A 19,941-nucleotide genomic window follows, 5' to 3' on the forward strand; every position below is an offset into this window, starting at 1 on the left:
GGTACTCAGGGATCCCTGGGTGGCTCAGAGGTTTAGCACCTGCCTTTGGCCCAGGGCGCAATCCTGGAGACCCGGGATCGAATCCCACATTGGGCTCCCGGTGCATGGAGCCTGCTTCTCCCTCTGCCTGTGTCTCTGCCTCTCTCTCTCTCTCTCTGTGACTATCATAAATAAATTTTAAAAAATTAAAAAAATAGGGTACTCAAAATGTGTAGGGTCAACGTATTTATTACTAGGCCCATACTTCATTTGTGTTGAAATGGCAAGAGATGATCATGAACTAAGTTATGAACTAAGTCATGAACTAAGTACTTCAAGTATATTTTATTTCTGGTATTATTTTGAAAGAAAGAAAGAAAGAAAGAAAGAAAGAAAGAAAGAAAGAAAGAAGTAAGAAAGATCTAAAAGATTTTGCTCACACAAAAAGAAATTGTTCAGATACTATTTAATGATAAAACTCAACAATTGTTTCAATTTAAGATTGAAAGATCTTAAAAAAAAAGATTGAAAGATCTTTGGTGTGGATGCTGATATTACAATTCTGCTCATTTTTATACATTATTGAACATATATAAATAGGGGAGACATTTCACAAATGGTGAGGGAGAGAATGATGAAGAACTTTTATTTGAACAAAAGTATTTTGAACATTTACTTTGAGAACAATGATACAAAAATATTTTGTATATATTCCAATACTAACAAATTTTCATTTCATAGTTAGGCATTTAGAGCATTTAGCACATTAAATTTACATCTGATTTCTTTATTGATTCTATGCCTGTCTGTTCAGTAGATTCTGAACTTTGGTCTCTATCTCTATGGACCTGAAATTAATCTGATTCCTTTTTCTGGGCATTCAGTATCCTGATGGAGTGGTTTAATCTCTATCCCCAGGAGCACAACCAAATTCATCTCCACCGAAATCTTGACTCCTCTATGACTTGGCTTTGCATCTGTGTTCCCATCTGTCAGGCATTTCACTGGGTTGCCTTTGTTCTTTTCTGGGAGACTGAAGACAATAAGAAAAAAAGCATAGTGGACCCTGTAATGTTCAGCTGCTATAATCAAAGCATAGCACCTGAAGATTGTGGTAATTCCCACTAATAGATAAATTAAAAATGGAGCAATGTTTTAAGTTTGATGCTTCCTTAATTCTCATATGTGTCTGAAATTGTCTAAATATTTAATAAGAAGTGTCTTTCTTACTTCTCTCAAAACTTTGATACTAAAGTGCCACAAACCTCTGAGTTTAACAAAACTAATGCATAGAACTTTGATCTCATTCAAGAGAGAATTATGGTGATGTATTCCTAATACTATGGAATTTTTTTCATTATTAATTTTTAATAAAATTAATAGTAAGAAGGATAATAAGAACATAGCAGGAATTGGAATAGTGTTGATGCTGTTTATAATTTGAAGCCCAAAAGGGAGATACTGAAATCAGTGTTATTTTCACAGCAAGGCCCAAAAGTTGTATTTGATTTAATATTCAGTATACATGATGCTAAATAAACTATTAATTATGCAAAAATAAATCAATTTTTTGTTTGTACCATAAATTTAAAAAAAACAACTATGTAGGTCACATATTTTTTTCCTCTGAGTAATAACTTCAGTTGAAATTTTAATTTATTTATTCATTTCAAAACTGAATGTATATTTTGTCTATCTAGTTTGGCTCTTATATATCAGCATTTTTATATTTGTTAGTTTTAACATATTGGGGATAGTATTTTTGTGTTAATTTTTACATGTGTCACAAAATACACAGGGGAGATTCAAGGAAGATTAATAAAGATGAAAGAAATAGGAAGAATTCGTACCTGGCAGGCTGTTTGGTTAGGGGAGTGTCAGTATCCTCCCACAATTTTATAGCAGCTTTTCCTGCTTTCTGTCTGTATGTCTGTCTGTCTCTGCCTCTCATTTCTCTTCCTCTCTCTGTCTGTGTGTCCATTTATACTATATTTCCTTACTTTATAGGATTTCCAGAGAGGAGACCGTGGAATGTAAGGTGAGATGTGGTACAACAAGCAATTCATTAAAAGAGGGTTCACTTAAGGAAGGAGTTGAAAGAGAGCTTTGAGACCAGAGGATTTTATAAATCAGCTTAAAAATAAATAAACAAACATCATCTTAAGACATTTGCTGCTTGGTTCAGTAGGCATAGGGGTTTGGTGAAGATTCATGTACAGGGAAGTGATATGTTAGAGAGAACCTTAATCCTGATTTCTCTGGCATTACAAGGTGAAGACTCTATCCTGATGATTGGTGGGCATGAGATATGACAGCCTTGGATCTACTCTACAGCTAAGTCAACTCATACCCTTGATATCCCCAAAAACACTGTAGATAGGACTCTATAGGTGCCTGACCCAAGGAAGTAGGTAGCTTTGGAAGACAGCATTGTTGGAAAAGACTTTTCCTTTAAAACACACGAGATTATCTCCTGGGACAAGAAAAGCACTTGGCATCATGAAGAACCCTCCCTTGAGAGAGACTATTGATATTGATCTCAACATTCCCTAATTGTGTGACCAAAGGGGATAGTGTCCTAGAATCTAGCAATTTCAGTTCTCTATTTGAGAAATATGGCACAAAATTATCTCTAAGAATCTTCCTGCTATCACTTTGTGACATAACATGATCAGAATTGTCCTCTTGGCTTCTGAGTCTAAGTATATAAAAAATGCAAGACTATGTCACTCTGTTTTGTGCCATGATAAGGCCAGCTTTGTGAACTTATAATGAGCACTTCTGAAGATGCTTGTTCCTTCACATCAGACCTTGTAACAGCCAGAGACAAATGTGAAGTTTTCCTCTGTAGAGCAGACATATTCTCTACAAATGACCAATTTTCTGAACTCTTTCATTAAACTTGTGATTTCAGGAGCACACAGTGAAAGTCTTTTTAAGTGGGACTATGAGCTCTTTGTGTCCTTAGAAAATTGTCAGGAACTCAGCAGTGGAGGAGGTCAAGGCACGTAAGATTTCCTTTAAGTCTTCTGGAAAGTCAATACTCTACCATTCGTTTTCCCACCTGTGGTAGAAAGAACCAGACTTGTAGATATTTAATTTCCTATTGATAACTTCTAAAAAATATAAAGAAGCAACTCATCAGAATAATTCTGCCAAATGTCAAGCCTTTTAAAATGGTGTAATTATAAGGATGTCTTGCAATTGCTCAGATCTGGATTTGGTTAATGGAGGGAGAAGGGAAAAAATGAGAAAGAATTTTCTTCAGGCAGGAAAATTCACTGACTTTTGAAATACTGTGGATTCCCTGGATTAGTAAATAGGTCGACTTCATGCTTTTTTGTCTAAAGATTTCATTTCTGTGAATGTACTAGTAAGGTGGCAAGTGGAGAATTGCCTGGGCTCCAAGCAACCCTCATATCAGTCCCAGCTGGGACTCTTTCTATGGCTTGTCTGGGAGGAGGAGACATTTCCACCAACTGGTGGTTATCTGGCAGTACCCTGTGCACACTAGAAAGGAATGCCATTGGAAGTTCTAAAAAAAAAAAATCTCCTGACTAAATAAGTTTTTCTGTGTAATTCATATTAGTGTGGGGTTTGAGTTCTGACCACATGCCTACAAGAGAACTCTATTCAGTATTAATCTTTTATACTTTGTAACTTAGAAGTCTGCTTTAGGAGATCAGCTCAGTAGTTTTGCTTCCAACTTTCCCATTAACAGTTAATTGTAGGGAATGCTTTGAACCAAATCTTTATCTTCTGATGCGCAGTGTCTTTTCTGGGTATTTCCTTGCAAAATCAGATCCTCTTTTTTCAATTAGCTACAAAGCGTTAGAATGGTAAGTGGCTGTGTGTGCCAATACCACACTGTACTCTAGAAATGGTGTTAGGAGTTACAGAAAGCATGCTATTAAGTTTCTAGTGACTTCAAAAGCATACAAATGTTGGCACAGCAAGGATTCTGGTTTCTTTTTAAAGTAACACAGAACAAGTTTTTTAATTTAATGATAAATTGGCAATTTGAAATGAATAAGCTATGGAATGTTGATCTGCTTTAAGCCTGCAGGAAAAATTACAGGAAAATACCCTACTCTGATGAATCAGTAGAACCCAGCAAACAAAAGCAAGTGCATGTATGCTTCCTAAAGTTTGCTTGCTGGCACCATTGCTCTGTATTGAAAAACTAAACTCATTAACGAACTGAATACAAAGCAGTGCATTCCACAGTTAATCATGCTGTTCTGGGCACATCAAATTAGCTCTTTTCAAAGAAGCATGAAATTTACTAAGTCCATGGCCTCAGAAAATAGTACCTGGAAATAGGAGTATCCCATGAATTGGAAATCGATTAGAAAAAAAATGCAAGTGGAACTTAGAAAATAAAAGTCACTTCATTTCCTAGTTAGAATACATAAAACTCCTGACAGTTTGATTTCTTGTTGGGCTTGGTACGTCTTGCAGTCAGATAATATGTGATATGACCATTACACAACGTGCACTACACTAAGTAAGGAGAAGGCTGAATGTAACATCCTAAATTACAAAGCTTTGCCACATATTCAGAAATATAGAAACAAGTACAAGATAATAAAATATTTCCAGGCCTGCGGTCCATGGAGATATCTCTTTAACCAGGTAGAAAGACATAAGAATGGAGAGAGAATAGTTAGAGAAATCTGATATTGAAGTATATTTTGAAGGAAGGAAATGAAAACAATTGGTATACAGAAGAGTGTTACGTTCAACATACTTCACTTATCAGGTACACAGTATGCACCAGGCATTCGGCTAGATACTAGGGATGCCAACGTGAACTGTGCTTTGTACAGGAAAGAGGAAACCTGCCCTACTTAGAAGATTGCAAGTATTTTTGCTTAGATGATGAATCAGCATTGGGTGCTAAGAAGAAATAAAATAAGGCAGATAAGACGGGAGGCTCCAACTAGAACATATACTTGACATTTTAAACAGCCATGTGATTATAGATGGGCAGAAAACAATCGATTGGCCTGGAAATACATTTGAAAGTAGTGCCATTGGAATGTCATTAGAATGACATCAAATTGTCAGTGGCACGGTAGATTTTGTAGTCAAGGCCCCGTCAATATTCAATGATTACTCAATCTGTCCCATTGACCATATGGCAAGTCAAGTCAAACGTTAAGGAAGCCAGGGTGACACATATTCTCAATGATATGTTGTTTTAGCGCACGGAGTAATGCACTTCCTGAAACTGGGCTGCCAGCTCTGATTCTATTGAGCAGAAATCAATGTCAAGAGGCCAAAATTATAAACAAAACATTTATTCTCCATATTACTACTACAAAGCACTTGAATTGCTGGTGTATAATCAAGATAAGTGATTCAGTATTGGGGAAGCAGATAATAAATGCATACTTCACAACCCAGTAAAAGAATGTTTTTCACAGATGGCTGAGCATTTCAAGAATTATCATAAAACTAAGCTAACTCCTTCCCCTTAATGTAGGAGGGATTTGCTTGAAGTTCATACCTCTGTCTTTCTCCAGCAATGCTGGATAACAGAACAAGGACTTAGGCCATTTACAAATCAGATGCTGCTGTATTAACAATGAAACCATGGCTACACTCCTAAGACAAGTTCCAGCCCTGAAGAAGCAACTTTGAGAGAGACAAGGCAAGTGCATAGCCTGAGGGAACCACAGAATAGCCCTGGAATCTGGGCTTTGCTGATGTGTTTAGGGATCAACATTTAGATTCGGAAATATTTAACACAGGTATGTACTTTGAAAAATGGTAAAAATTAGGCAAGCATCATCTTGCCAATGCATCATTATACTATAGTAACAGGTTAATCTATTTGGTGAATAGCCTCCAAATGACATTTCATGCTAAGTGGACAAAAAATATGATAGCATACTTCTCAAAAAAACATTATTTGTTTGTGCCTGTCAATATTTTATTTAGCTCATTAATGAGTGGGCCCGCAGGAGATTAAGGAGCTACTTTAAAAAATATTTGAAAAGTGGAGATTTTCCACTTGTGGAAAGAAGTGGAGATATAGTCCATTTTGAAAGGGATACCTAAATAAGATTTTTAAATTAGTTAGAAGATTGGCTAACTTCTTATGGCCATGAAATCACAGCATCTTTCAATTTTTGCAAATTAAATTCTAGCCTTGGAGGATATATTGGCTGAGGATTGTTGGCCAAATTAACTATCACAATAAATTTTTGATAAGATCCAAGCAGACTTCCTAGGACATGAATGAACTTGACAGAACACACATCTTATCTCTCCCCAAGTGTGGGATACATTTTTGTTCCACAAAGAAAATCTCCTTTATTGTATTCATTGTCTTCTTTCCACCATGTATAATTGTTCCTGATAATGCACACACAACCTCTAGGCTCAGACAAATTTACATACTGGACTTTAGAAATCACCACAACCTTTGAAGAAATCTCATTACCTCCGTCATTTTTCTCAGGTGTAAGTTTATGGCAAGGCAGCATTAACATGTTACCTGGATCACACAGCCTTACAGAAGCAGGAATGGAACTGGACCCCCAGGGTTCCTGACTTCTCTTTGGGACTTTTCCAACATACTATGCTGCTCATCTGTAGAAAAAGCACAAAACTTATGCATTCTATAAGCTTTATGCACTTCATGTAGGGTGAAGGAGGAAAAAAAACTTTACAATGGTGTTCTTACTGTAGAGTTCTCATTGGGCTTTATTTCTGTACTTCTTAAGTGGCATCATAACTCAGTTTTTAAAGCTGAAATGGAGTTGAGCAAGTAAAGCAATCATTCTAGTTGCTACCATGCATGGGTAGTAAGTAAACCATAGACAACAAATATCCCAAGTATCCTGGGATGATTTACTACTCAAAATTCATATTAAGGATCACAGTAACTCAATATTCCAAGCATGGTACAGCTAAAAACAAAGATTAAGACACTGGGAATCATAAAACTCTTAATACAATTCAAGGAGTGTAATCCTGGGGAGGAAAACTGAGAACCAATGGCTAAGGCAGTGAGTCATCTGTTAACATCAAAGCTCTAAGCCATTGCCTTTAGGAAGAAAAACAAACATCCTCATTTACCAATTTTAAATTTCAAACCTAAAATGTTTCTGGCTCTGCATTTTCATATCCATTTTCTCAGTTAAAAAATATTAAATGGATTATTTTCCCCAAGTTTTATCATGTACATAGAATGTTAAAGCCAGCTCTAAAGTAAATAAGTGATTTTTCTCACATGGAATAAAAGTTCATACATATTGAACAAGTGGTAATGAGGTTTCCAGGCAATAAATACCAAAGCATCTTCCAAACTTAATTACAAAAATTAACATTATGGAATCTGTAGACTGTCTTCATGGTTTCTTCCGTTTTGTTTTGTTGGGGAGTGAACTTTGATAATACTTAAAGTCAACTTATCGTTATTGAATAAGCCATGTGAATATAAATGGTTACTAAAACCTCTTTTTCCTTCATTTAATGCAATTGAAGGAGAATAAGCTATTCTAGAATTCTGAAATTGGGGAAAATAAGAGAGAAGAAAAAACTGTAAATGAGAGTCTAAATCTTACGTCTCTCATCTACATAGTTACTAATCATTCATGCATTTAAGAAATCAGTTTTCCTTTCTCCATTTCCTTTTTTAAAAGATTTTATTTATTTACTTGAGAGAGAGAGAGAGAGAGAGAGAATGTGTGTGTGTGTGTGTGTGTGTGTGCAGGAGCAGTGGTAGGGGCAGCGGGAGAAGGGGAAGCAGACTCCCTGCCAAGCACGGAGCTCCACAAAACCCGGGTCTTGATCCCAGGACCCTGAGATCATGACCTGAGCAGAAGGCAGATGCTTCACCAACTAAGCCACCTAGGAGCCCCTCTCCATTTTCTTTTTACTATCCAATAAAAAATATGTGAAATGAATGGATATAATTAACTATAGTTGATATAATATAGGATTCCATCTAACTATGTGGCTTTAGATTATTTGCACCATTTTAAATAACCACCTTGACTGTTGAGTGCCATGAACACAAAGCTCTGTATTATAGAACTAATAACACATAAAGTTGTGCATAGACATCACTATCATCGTTATCACAAGAAAATAAAATATTTTTAAATAGCTCCCTATGACTCCAGAAGTTTTGTACTTTTTAGAATTTCTGCCATATACAGAGAGATCCATAGAGGTCACTGTTCATGAGTGGACCAGTCAGATACTGCTCGAAGTGATGGATCATAGTTATGACTTTGGTCCTGGTTTTAAGATGCCAGTGAGAAATATAACATCCCATAGCTGTCAGTTATAACAATTGCTCATGTCCTAGTATGTTATTTAAAACAACACTTTTTACCAGCCCTGAGTCCACATATACAGCTTCATTTTATTTTATTATTTTTTATTTCATTTTTTTAAAGATTTATTTACTTATTCATGATAGACATAGAGAGAGAGAGACAGAGACAGAGACACAGGAGGAGGGAGAAGCAGGCTCCATGCAAGGAGCCCGATGTGGGACTCGATCCCAGGTCTCCAGGATCAGGCCCTGGGCTGAAGGCAGTGCTAAACTGCTGAGCCACCCAGGGATCCCCTATACAGCTTCATTTTAGAAAAAGAAACACAAAGCTGTGTTAAAACAGGATAGGAACTGGATTGTGTCTCTTCATAGCATGAATCAGAATAATGCTTCTTTTCATTTCTTATCCTTGGTTTAGCTAAATCCCAAAGATACAACTCTCCTTGGACTGCCTTATTCACGTCCTGAAATCCCTTGGCAATGCCATCATTCACTTACTAATTCCACAGATATTTATTGAGCGCACACTATGTGTTAACACTGCGAATAGGAAAGAGAAAGGTACAGCCCTCACTGACTCAACATTCTAGTTGGAGAGATAGATAGCAAGTAAAGAAATATAACTTAAGGCAGTGAGGAGTTCTAAGAACAAAAATAAATTGATAAGAAGTGACCCATCAGCATGGAAGAAATGTTACTTTTTATAGTGGCTTCATGGAAGATCACTCTGAAGAAACAATATTTAAAACAGAGGCCCAATTGAAGTAAACCCATAAATGAAATGGTTGTTTGGGGGAAGAGAGTTCATATCGTGAAAACAGCCAATAGAAAGGCCCTGAGGAGGGAAAGTGTTAGAGAAACCAAAAAACCCAGTGGGGCTGAGCAGAAGGGGCTGTGGTGGGTAGAGGGGGAAGGATGGTGTATGCAGGGTAAGATGTCTTGAGATTTAGGAAAGGATAATTTCGTGCAGGACTTACAAGCAATGCAGAAAGCTTGGATTGTATCCCAAATGTGCTGGCAAGCCATCAGAGGGTTTGAAAAGAAAGTGATGTAGTCTGATTTACATTTTTGAAAGATCACTCTGTTGCTAGGTGTACATTGAGTGTAAAAGGGAAGTGCAGAGGGATGAACACAAATTAGAATTTCAGTTGGTGAGAATGATGGTAGATTAGAATTTTGGCAAAGAGGCAGTGAGATGCAGTTGAATGCTGGGCACATTTTTCAGGTAGAGCTCTCAGTATAGGCTGATAAGTTTAATACCAGGTGGTGAGCAAAATACCAGGTATTTTGAGGCAAAAATAACACAAACATCTTAGCATTTTTGGCTTGAGTAACGGGGTTTCTACTGGCATCATTTAATGAGATTGATTCTATGAGAATTAGGTTGAAAGAGAAAATAGAATTCTGATCTTGACGTATTGGGTATAGGATACTTAATAGACATAAGTGAAAATTTGAGTCTCTGATAATCTGGGCTGTTCAGTAGAACTTTGTGTGATGATAGAAATGACTAGCAGAGTAGTCATTAGCCATGTGTGACTCACATGTGACTGAGGAAACTAAAATTTTAATCATTTTCATTAATTTAAATCTAACTAGACACATGTGGTTAGTGGCTACCATATTGGACACTTCGAATTTGGAAGGATGGAAGGGGAAGAAGAGCCAGCAAAGGAGTCTTGGAAGAATCAGGAAGGCAGGAGGAAAATCAAAAGTACATGAATAGAGGCACCTGGGTACACAGTTGGTTAAGCTTTCAATTCGGTTTCAGCTCAGGTCATGATCTCAGGGTCCTAGGATTGAGCCCCATGTGAGGCTCCATGAGCCCCACAGGCTCTGTGCTCAGTGTGGAGTCTGCTTAAGATTTTCTCTCCCTCTCCCTCTGTCCCTGCCCATCCCACTCACATACATGTGCACTCTCAGTCTCTCAAACAAACAAATAAATCTTTTTTTTAAAGTACATGACACATGTAAAGACATTTTTCCAAAAGGAAGTAGAATACCAAATAATTGGTAGAAATTACAGTATCTGTTGGACTAATGGAAATGATCCACTGGCAAAGAAAGAAAGATTTTGATTATACCAGTGATGGAGAAAAAAACTTGTTCTCTTCTTTTCTTATTGATTCTTATTTCCTCAGTAGTCTCCTTAGTTTGGGAGGGCAGGGTCTTGAATTCCCACAGTGTCTTTCTCACTCAGGCCTTCATCTCAGCTCCTACTTCCCAGAGAACTCCATCCTGCACAGTTAGTACCAGTTGTGGTTCAAGGAAGCAAGTGGTAGTGTGGGCTTTGGGGGTCAGATCACATATTGCAGGGCCAGTAGAGGGGACCCCATCCTACTGACAGCAGGTGATACAGATCTCCTCCACATCCCCTATTCTTCTTTTTGTTTTAAGATTTTAATTAATTTATTTACTTGAGAGAGAGGGAGAAGCAGACTCCTCACCCCCACCCACTGAGCAGGGATCTGGACAAGGACTTGATCCCACAACCCTGAGATCATGAACTGAGTGGAAACCAAGAGTCAGATGCTCAACTGACTGAGCCACCCAGGCCCCCCTCCCCTACCTCTTCTAAAACTTTTAATGTAATCAATGCTTTATATGATCTAATTTTTTAATCTTCAAAGTATGTGTGTGACCTCAGCATAATCTCATAGAGATGGCCACTCTCTTCTTGAAATAGTCTTAAATTTTTGGTCATTCATACCACTTCCTCTTCCTGCTCTTTCTAAATCTTTGTTCTCTTTTCCAACCCCCTGGTAAGTGACGTCACTCCTTAGGCATTGCTTCCAGGCCTCCTTGTCACTCAGTCTCATAACTTCTGTGACAGGGTTACACTCTTTTTCACCCAGCGGCAGGATTGGTGTCCTTAAAAATCTAAAGACCATGAGGTTTTCCTAAAGTTTTCCAGCGAACTCAAATGCTTTTCCAGTTGAGGACGCCCCACTCAAATGGACACCTGGCTGTCTAACTGGCTTCTCATGGGGTCCCTCTGTCCCTCTGAGACCCAAAGTTCCCTTTTGTCCCTTGAATTGGCTCCTCTTTTGTTCCATGTTGGGTCTTCATACATGGGATCGACATTGCCTCTAATGTCCTTTCTCCCAAGTTACACATCAACTCATCCTTTCCTGATCAATTTATTTATTTCTTTAAATGTGACCATTCCAGGGGCATCTGAGTGGCTCAGTGGATTAGGTGTCTACTTTTGATTCAGTTCATGATCCTGGGGTCCTGGGATGGAACCCTGAGCCAGGCTCTCTGCTCTGCAGGGGGTCTGCTTCTCCCTCTGCCCCATCCCCCACTCATGCTTTCTCTTTCTCTTCTCAAATAAATAAATTCTTTAAAATAAATATGACTATTCTATGGAAAGAAGTTGCTCCCATTGTTCTTTATTGGATCATTTTGTTGCTTCTGTAACTTTTAATATAACTTACAATTTTTTGACTATGAATTATCCCTGTCTTGTAACAAAAAATATATATAAACCTCATGAAGGCAAGACTTTGTTTTCTATCATATTTCTCGTTACTAAAGATACAGTTTTAATTAGTATTGGTAAAATGTATGAATAATAAATTGATAGTCACTTAACAGCCTGGATGTTTAAAATGGGGATGTGAATATCTAACCTAAAATTTTTGTTAAAAATGTTAGAGGAAATGTATGCAAAGCACCTATACAGTGTCTAGGGCACACTGTGCAGAATGCAGTAGATACATTTTTGAAATTACAAGTTTCATCTGTTTTAGGGATAAATTCTGTTTATAGCAAATACAGTAACAAATTAAGATATTTTAAAAAATATAAAATAATTGAATGGAAGAAACTCCAGCACTTATTTCTTTATTAGATAAATTCAGGCTAGAGCCAATGGAGGGACATTTATTGTCCACAAATAACCAGGAATAAAACTTCCCTGATGGAAATCCAAATCAAGCCAAGCTGAACTCTTCTCTGAATTTTTAGAAATCCTGGTTTGCAAAACTGAAGACAATAGTTCTTCAGGCCCTCCCACCGCCTTCTGGCTTTCCTCATTGAGCTCTGCAAAATTCTCAAGGACTCAGCTGTTCTCTTTCTGGAAGTTGGAACTGTATCCCAGCCCTGTCCTGGTCAGACAACTGGGACTGAATGTGTTTGGCATCCATTGCAGGTAATCTGAAGTGACACCTCAGAGAACCATCTTGGACACATCTCTGAATTGAGACCAACACATATTTGCATGTAAAACAAAAGAAGCCTAAAGAAAATGGGCTTTGTTTTTTTTCTTCCCTCCTTGTTTTTTTCTCTCAGAAAAAGCAGGGATAATAGTAATGACTCTTGTAAATGTATATAGCCTACCTATCTAAGTAACAGATCTATTTATAGGTACAGATAGATATAACTTTCTGCCACACAAATTGTCTCTCAGTCATTGGTACTCTCAGACATCTTCTAGTATATGAATCAATCCACTTGAGGAAACAAATGATCTCTGATCAACTTATTTGAAACCAATGCTAGATGTTCAACTATCCATAGAGTGGCTAAGCAATATAATGCTTTTTTTCTACAATAGGAAGACTAATCACCTGCTTGAATGCAATATTAGATAAGTTGCTTCCTTTGACCAGTAAATATTTCAGTGGCTGCTTTGTAGCATGGAAATGCTCTTCATCGACCAGCATTGTGATGAGGATTTGTTCCCAGGACAGTCTTCTCTGTCACTGAGGAAGGACCCCATGCCACCTGATTAGTGCTGAGCTGAACCAACTCCAACTGAATTTATTTCCTTTGTACCACTTACAGTACTATCAAATTATCTCTTTCCTCCATACTTCTTCCCCCATAGGATTCTGTAGAACAAAATGAAGGCAGTACGAGCAAGTATGAAAATGCTCGGCTGTTTGGAAGTATTTTCTTAAATAAAACATCTCTGTAGCAATGCATGCTAAGAAATGCTGCTAATAAGAACAGTTCAGCAACCTCAGTATCTATTAACTTATTTTCTAACAAATAACCGTATTTCTTTGCCTAATGGAAATCATCATTTTTAATTTAAATAGATCATTAGAGGTGGCATTAGAGAGTATTTCCTTGATAGAATATAAAAAATGATTCCTTCAAGTAATATGTTTGTTCTATATTCACCATCTGATTTCTTTCATGTTAATAATGTGAATTCCATCATACACAGTATTAAAACATAGTTGACTGATACATAATAGCTAATAAAAAGCAGAGATACGATACTCAAAATATTAAATTATTTTAGTGCATTTATTATGAAGGTTTACATTAACTTTTTTTGGTCAACTTAAGAACTCAGTATAAGTCAAATATATTTTGGTCAATATTATTCGACTTCCAGTATTTTCAAAGTACCATGTTCAAACTCTTACTTTCCTAATTTTGAATTTGAGCTGAAATCACATTTACTTTTTACTTTTGGCCAAATAGATTAAAATGCTAATGCATATAGAAATATATAAAGCTAGTGAATATTTTTCATGTGGCAGAGTCAGGTTAAGATGAAAGGTAGAATGATGTAAGGCCTGTTGAGAGAAGGAATGTGTATTTCAATGAGACAAGAAAGAAAACTAAGTATTACATATATCCACAAATAAACAGTAAATGAATTGATTATTGTCATTCCCTGTGAGCTCTGAATTTTGTGTGGAGGACAAAAATTTCATCTCTTGAGAGTATACTGGGGTTAACTTAGATTTTGTGTGTTCTCAGAGCAACCATGTTTTATTTTAAGAAGTGTTGATTTTCCTATTAAGAACTTCTAAAAATAAATTCCAAGTTTTGTATTACTTCTTTAACTTGGCTCATGCTTTATTACTGTAAGATATGTCATGTATTTTTTTTAAGAGTTTAGTTATTCATGAGAGACACAGAGAGAGAGAGGCAGAGACATAGGCAGAGGGAGAAGCAGGCTTCCTGCAGGGAGCCCAAGGTGGAACTTGATCCCAGGACCCTGGGATCTTGCCCTGAGCCAAAGGCAGATGCTCGACCACTGAGCCACTCAAATGTCCAGTGTCTTGTATTTTTTTTGATATTTCTCATTCATTGATTCTAGGTTTTATCTAATTTTCTTGAGACAATAATACATTTGTTCTCTTAATTTTCTTTCGTTGTCTGGAAAGGATCTTGGCTCAAAGAAAGAGATCTGTGTAGATAAGATCTAGTATATTTTCCCTTAATATTCAAATGGCAAGGGAGTGCGATGAGAGGCACCAGCACATCTTTTTAAAGTCATCTCTATTATTCATGGACTTTTTAAAGTCCTTTTCTGTATCTACTTTATGAAAAGGAATGGGCTTTCCTTGACTTTATTATATAATATCTACATATTTTTGGATAATTAGAATATCTTGAACTAAGCTTACTACCTATGTTGATTAACAATTTATTCCTTTAGTTTAAAATTAACACATCAAATTATGAATTTAATGCTTTGACTTATACTATAGTAATGCAAGTTTCTCTAAAGTACTTGGCAATAATGTATTCTATCATGGAACACACTCCCTTTGCCTACAGTTTATATGTATTCTTGTATTTAGATAGTATATAAGGAGCTCTATTAGTCTTGCTTTAGGGATTATGGGTTCTTAAATAGTAAATTCCAAGTTTATGCAATTTACAATTTTGATGTGTGTGCTTAGCTCCCCTACCTGAGCTTGGTGTGCCTCTTAACTGATATATCAGCACAGAAAATTGTGCATTTTAAATTTGAGATTAACATACATGAATCAGTGATTTTCCTTCTCTTGGTTACTATTGTGGATAAATCAAAGCTCATAATTTGGAAAGGAGCTGCTTTCTTTCTGCACATTAACTTCTTAAGAAAACATACACTTGGCTACAGAGCATGCCTTCTATTTGAGGAAATGTAAAAAAACAGGGCTTAGAATTACATTTTTTAATGCAACCTATTACAGCTCTTAATCATTAGTAATTGTAAAAGAATAGTTGAGATGCTGGGTAGTTGGTTTTTGAATATACTTTCTATTTGTGCAAAATTTAAGTGTGACCATCTGTTTAAAAATTATTTTTCCATTTGTTATTCCTTGTGATTTTTATACATATTTTAGCCTGGTTTTATCTTGAGACAATCTTTATTTTCTTTATTTTAGTTTTCTAGAAAACAAAAATTATATCATATTTTAAAACATTCTCAAACCTTTTCAAATCGATTCTTCTTGTTAAGAAGTAACTTTATCCAATACTTTGCTTTTACAGACATTAGGGGGCACATCTCTCAGAGGCAGGTTGTTAATTTTTGCTTGTCTGAGTTGCCATTATCAAAATCAAGATCAAGGAAGTTTTAACTACTTAAACTTACTTCTTTCTACTATTTATACGTCTGTTTCCCAAAATCTTGAGCCAAACATCACCTCGCATTATTTGCAATTCAATAAATATTTATTGAATTTCTACATTGCATATATAGGATTCCCCAGCTTCATATAATACTATTATTTTAAGACCAGCATAATTTTTAAAATTTTATGATCTCCTATAATTTTCAAATCAATCAAAAATATAAATAAATGCAAAAAAGGATAAGGGTGAGTGGTAAACTAAGTGAAGGAAAGCAAACACCAAGTCCAAGGTAGTAAATATTTTGAATTATTTTAATATTTGCTCAAATAATGGTGTTCGAAAACTGCTCACAAATCTGCCTTAAAAGTAGCTGACTACAATAAATAGCTTAAGTTTGAATAAATAGTAAGTATGCAATGAGGCCAATATGTAATAGAAAGTATGTTCTTTTCTAATGTTAAATTTCCTTTTTGCTACCCATTAACAAAATCAGTATCTCTTGATACCAGCACAACGATAATTGCATTATTCTCCCTCCCACATATCAGTTTTTCTGTTTGATATCAGAGAGAAAAAGGAAGCAAAGGGACATCTGGGTGGCTCAGTAGCTTAAGCAGCGGACTCTTGATTTTGACCATGGTCATTATCTCTGGATTCCTGGGATCCAGCTCTGCGCGCTGGGCTCTCTGCTCAGTGAAGAGTTGGCTTGTCTCCTTTTCCTTCTGCCCCTCCCCCTGCCCACAGTCTCTCTGTCTCTCTCTCTCTCAAATAAATAATAAATCAAAAGAAAGAAAAAGAGGAAGAAAGAAAGAAAGAAAGAAAGAAGAAAGAAAGAAAGAAAGAAAGAAAGAAAGAAAGAAAGAAAGAAAGAGAGAAAGAAAAAAGAGAGAAGAGAGAGATAAAGAGAAGAAAGAAAGAAAGAAAGAAAGAAAGAAAGAAAAGCTTGGAGGACTAATACATTCCCTGGAAGCAGTGATGTGGTGCCAGAGTCCTGACCACAACTTTTGGATAAATTATTAGTTGCTTCCATCAGGTTATTTCCCAATGAGCATTTTGTTTCAATGTCTGTGAACTTGATCCAGATCACTGAGTCACTCAGTTCTGCTTTTTAAGATACATATCTCCATATTTAAATATTCATCATCTAGCAAATATTAGTTTTGTAGAAGAGATGTACTAGAAGAAATTTATTCGTTTGATAATAGGATTCTTCACAAGACAGAAGGCTTACACTTTTTAGTAGCAGGTTGCCTGGAACATCATGAGGTTTTCTATAATTGATTTATTATGCAATTTTATAAATCCACTGCTTAAGAATTTCAAAATATACCAATACTGTATTTGACCTTTAATATATCATTATGTAGTCCATTTTCCCCACAGCTCATATTTTGCATGGCCAATAGCTGCACCGAATATGGTTGGAGCATCAGCATTGGCATCATTACAGCAATTTGGAAATGTACTGACTGGGGGAGTATTTTCTGCTTATTTTGAAAATATTTAACCAAATTATGAAATAGATGTAAAATTCAATAGAGCTTAACCCTGGTATCCTTGAAGAGTTTTTGTGGTATCATTTCAATTTAAAAGAATTTTCATCTTTACAGTTAGTGAAAACTGCCCTAAACTGAATTAAGACTTTGAAGCTTCGGTACTAAAAATGCGTGGCTACCTAGCTCCTGAAAGATAACTGCATAAAAGGTCACTCATGCATTCAAATAGCCAAATATTCTTTCCCAAATGTTCTGCTTCTGAGGATCTTCTCAAATGAATAAATATTCACTTTGTAAAAGCTATTACAGAGTCAGTATTAGACACTGGGTGATGGTTGCAATCCGGTCGAGCGTTTCTGTGTCATGCTTGTCATTGAATGACTAATATTTACACTGAGAATTCATGTTATCGGTAACTTGGCATAAAAGATTCTCTTGGAACATGGTTCTTTTTCCCTGGAATTTATAAGCAATTGAAATTGGGCTAGGAATTGCATTACATATTAAAATACAGATAGGTTGTTTAATTATGTATCTTAATGCATTATATATTTCTTAGCAGTAGTGAATTTCTTACATGAATAAAGATGGATATCAAGACTAACAAAGATAGATTGGAAGGAACAATAATGTATATTTCATTGGGTTGCAGAGTGATGATTATTTCCTTCAGCATATTTTGTTATTTTTTTGTTCGCTTAAACATGGATGAGATATATACTATTTGGATAACATTTTTCACTCCATTCTATATTTAAGTCTATAAAACATTTTTTAAAAATCTAATTAACTGATATATGCTGTTTTTGATGCTAGTGGAATATTACATGAAAGTCACAATATATTTTGGCTTCTGTAGCTGCAACATTGCCTTCAAGCTCTAGGAACTTCTTAAAATGCAACCATAAATTTTATTTTATTGATCCAATTTAAATATAAATTTTTACATGAAAATTGTCTTAATTTTATTTTGAATTTAGTTTCATTTTATTTTGCCAAGATTACTAACAATCAGGGTGAATTCTTACAAAATGTAAATTTTTACTCATACTTTCAAAATAAAAATGATGAGTTTCACAGAAGTACATAGCTTCGCATTTGTTTTAGTACTAAATACATTAGATCCATTCATTCAACAAACACAGAGACTCAACTACATGCCAGCCACAGGCTTACCCATGGAGAAAAACTATTGTTACATATTACTGACAAAGGAATCTACTCAAATGTGTGCTGATATAGTTACTGTGTAACATAATAGGTCCTCGATGCATGTTTGCAGAACAAAGGAATGGAAGCTCTTAATGTAGCTTGATGGTGTTCATATCCATCTCAGAAACAAAGATCCAACTGAAATGTAACATAAACTGTCTTCTCTAATGGTCATATTTCTTTCTAATAGTTCCTAGATACTCTCTACTACTGCTATTTTCAATTTGAAACATTGGTGTTTCCAAGTCCAAACATTTTTATCATTTTAAAAGGAAGATTTTTCAAAATTGCAGGGAGGATAATGTTGAACCAAGAAATGATACAAAACCATAATAGCAAGTCAATATTACACACACACACACACACACACACACACACACACACACAAACACAGAGGGATATTTTACCAGTATTATTAACCATGTTGTGAAGGCTGTAAATATGGTTGAAATGCAGAGATTATGTTTGTGGCATAATCATTTTGATTAAGATGTCAAAGTATCTGGATTAGCCCCGAATGAAAATAACCAACTATTATATGTTTTCATCATAAATATACCGAGAGGTCTAATCACCATCCTAATCCAAGAACACAAAGGCCAAAGCCAGAAATGATTCCACTACACCCTAGTTGGTTTGTATATTTCAGCTTCACTCAACACCTCTGCTCATCATCACAGTAATTACATCAATTTAAAAATGCAGAAAGTGAACTTTTTTAAAAATAGAATTTAAAAGAGACAGGATTCTAATTTAACAAGAGACCTTGATTTCAGTCTTACATATAATACTTCAGGTCCCTGTTCAAAGATTTCAATAGACATATGTATTTAAATAAATGCAACCCTTAGTACCATTTCTTTAGTTTTCTAAAGAATTTATTTCCTCAGTAGTCAATTAATCCCTATTATATGCTAAATCTATTGGTATGATTAACTTGTGCATGTAGTTTTATACTTTTCACCTTGTTATAACTCAAAGGCACTTTTTTTTTTTTTTTTTTTTTTTTTTTTTTTTTGTATTCGGGAGGCCCCAGTGCCTTTGGTAGCTCACTCCAATCTCTCTCTCACATACACAAAATCAGAGTTAGACAACACAGCACAGCAAAGTAAAATTAATAATGTAACCAGTTTTTTCCACATAACAAATCCACATTTCACAGTTTGATCATTAGTGTCAGTCCCTTTCCAATGGAGATAAAGAAGTAGAATGACCTTTTTATGAAAGATATGTTTCTTGCATTGTTAGGGGACCTGATGGCTGATTATGAAAATTCCTCAATACCTCCCATGTGAAAATCTGAATTCACAATAAACAAATGTCATATGAAACTCTCAAAAAAAAAAATCTAACTCCACATAGCTGAGTTTTGGTTAATTGCCAATTAAAGATTCTTTAATTTGGGGTGGGAAAACTTTGTCCTACATAATGAAATTTCCAACCTTCTAGTGGCACTTACCATGTTTGCCCTGCAGTCTTTTTGCTGTAGACTGTAGAAACTATTGGCGCTGTCCCAGAGACATTCAATGCACTAAATGCATGCTTAATTAACTATTAGGTTAAGCTTTAGGGGCCCCTGGCAGATGCATTGCAGTATCTCAGGTAAACTCAGGCAAGGAACTACTGCTTGATTTCTTTTCACCA

Source organism: Vulpes vulpes, chromosome 4, assembly GCF_048418805.1.
Source record: "Vulpes vulpes isolate BD-2025 chromosome 4, VulVul3, whole genome shotgun sequence".
NCBI lineage: Eukaryota > Metazoa > Chordata > Mammalia > Carnivora > Canidae > Vulpes > Vulpes vulpes.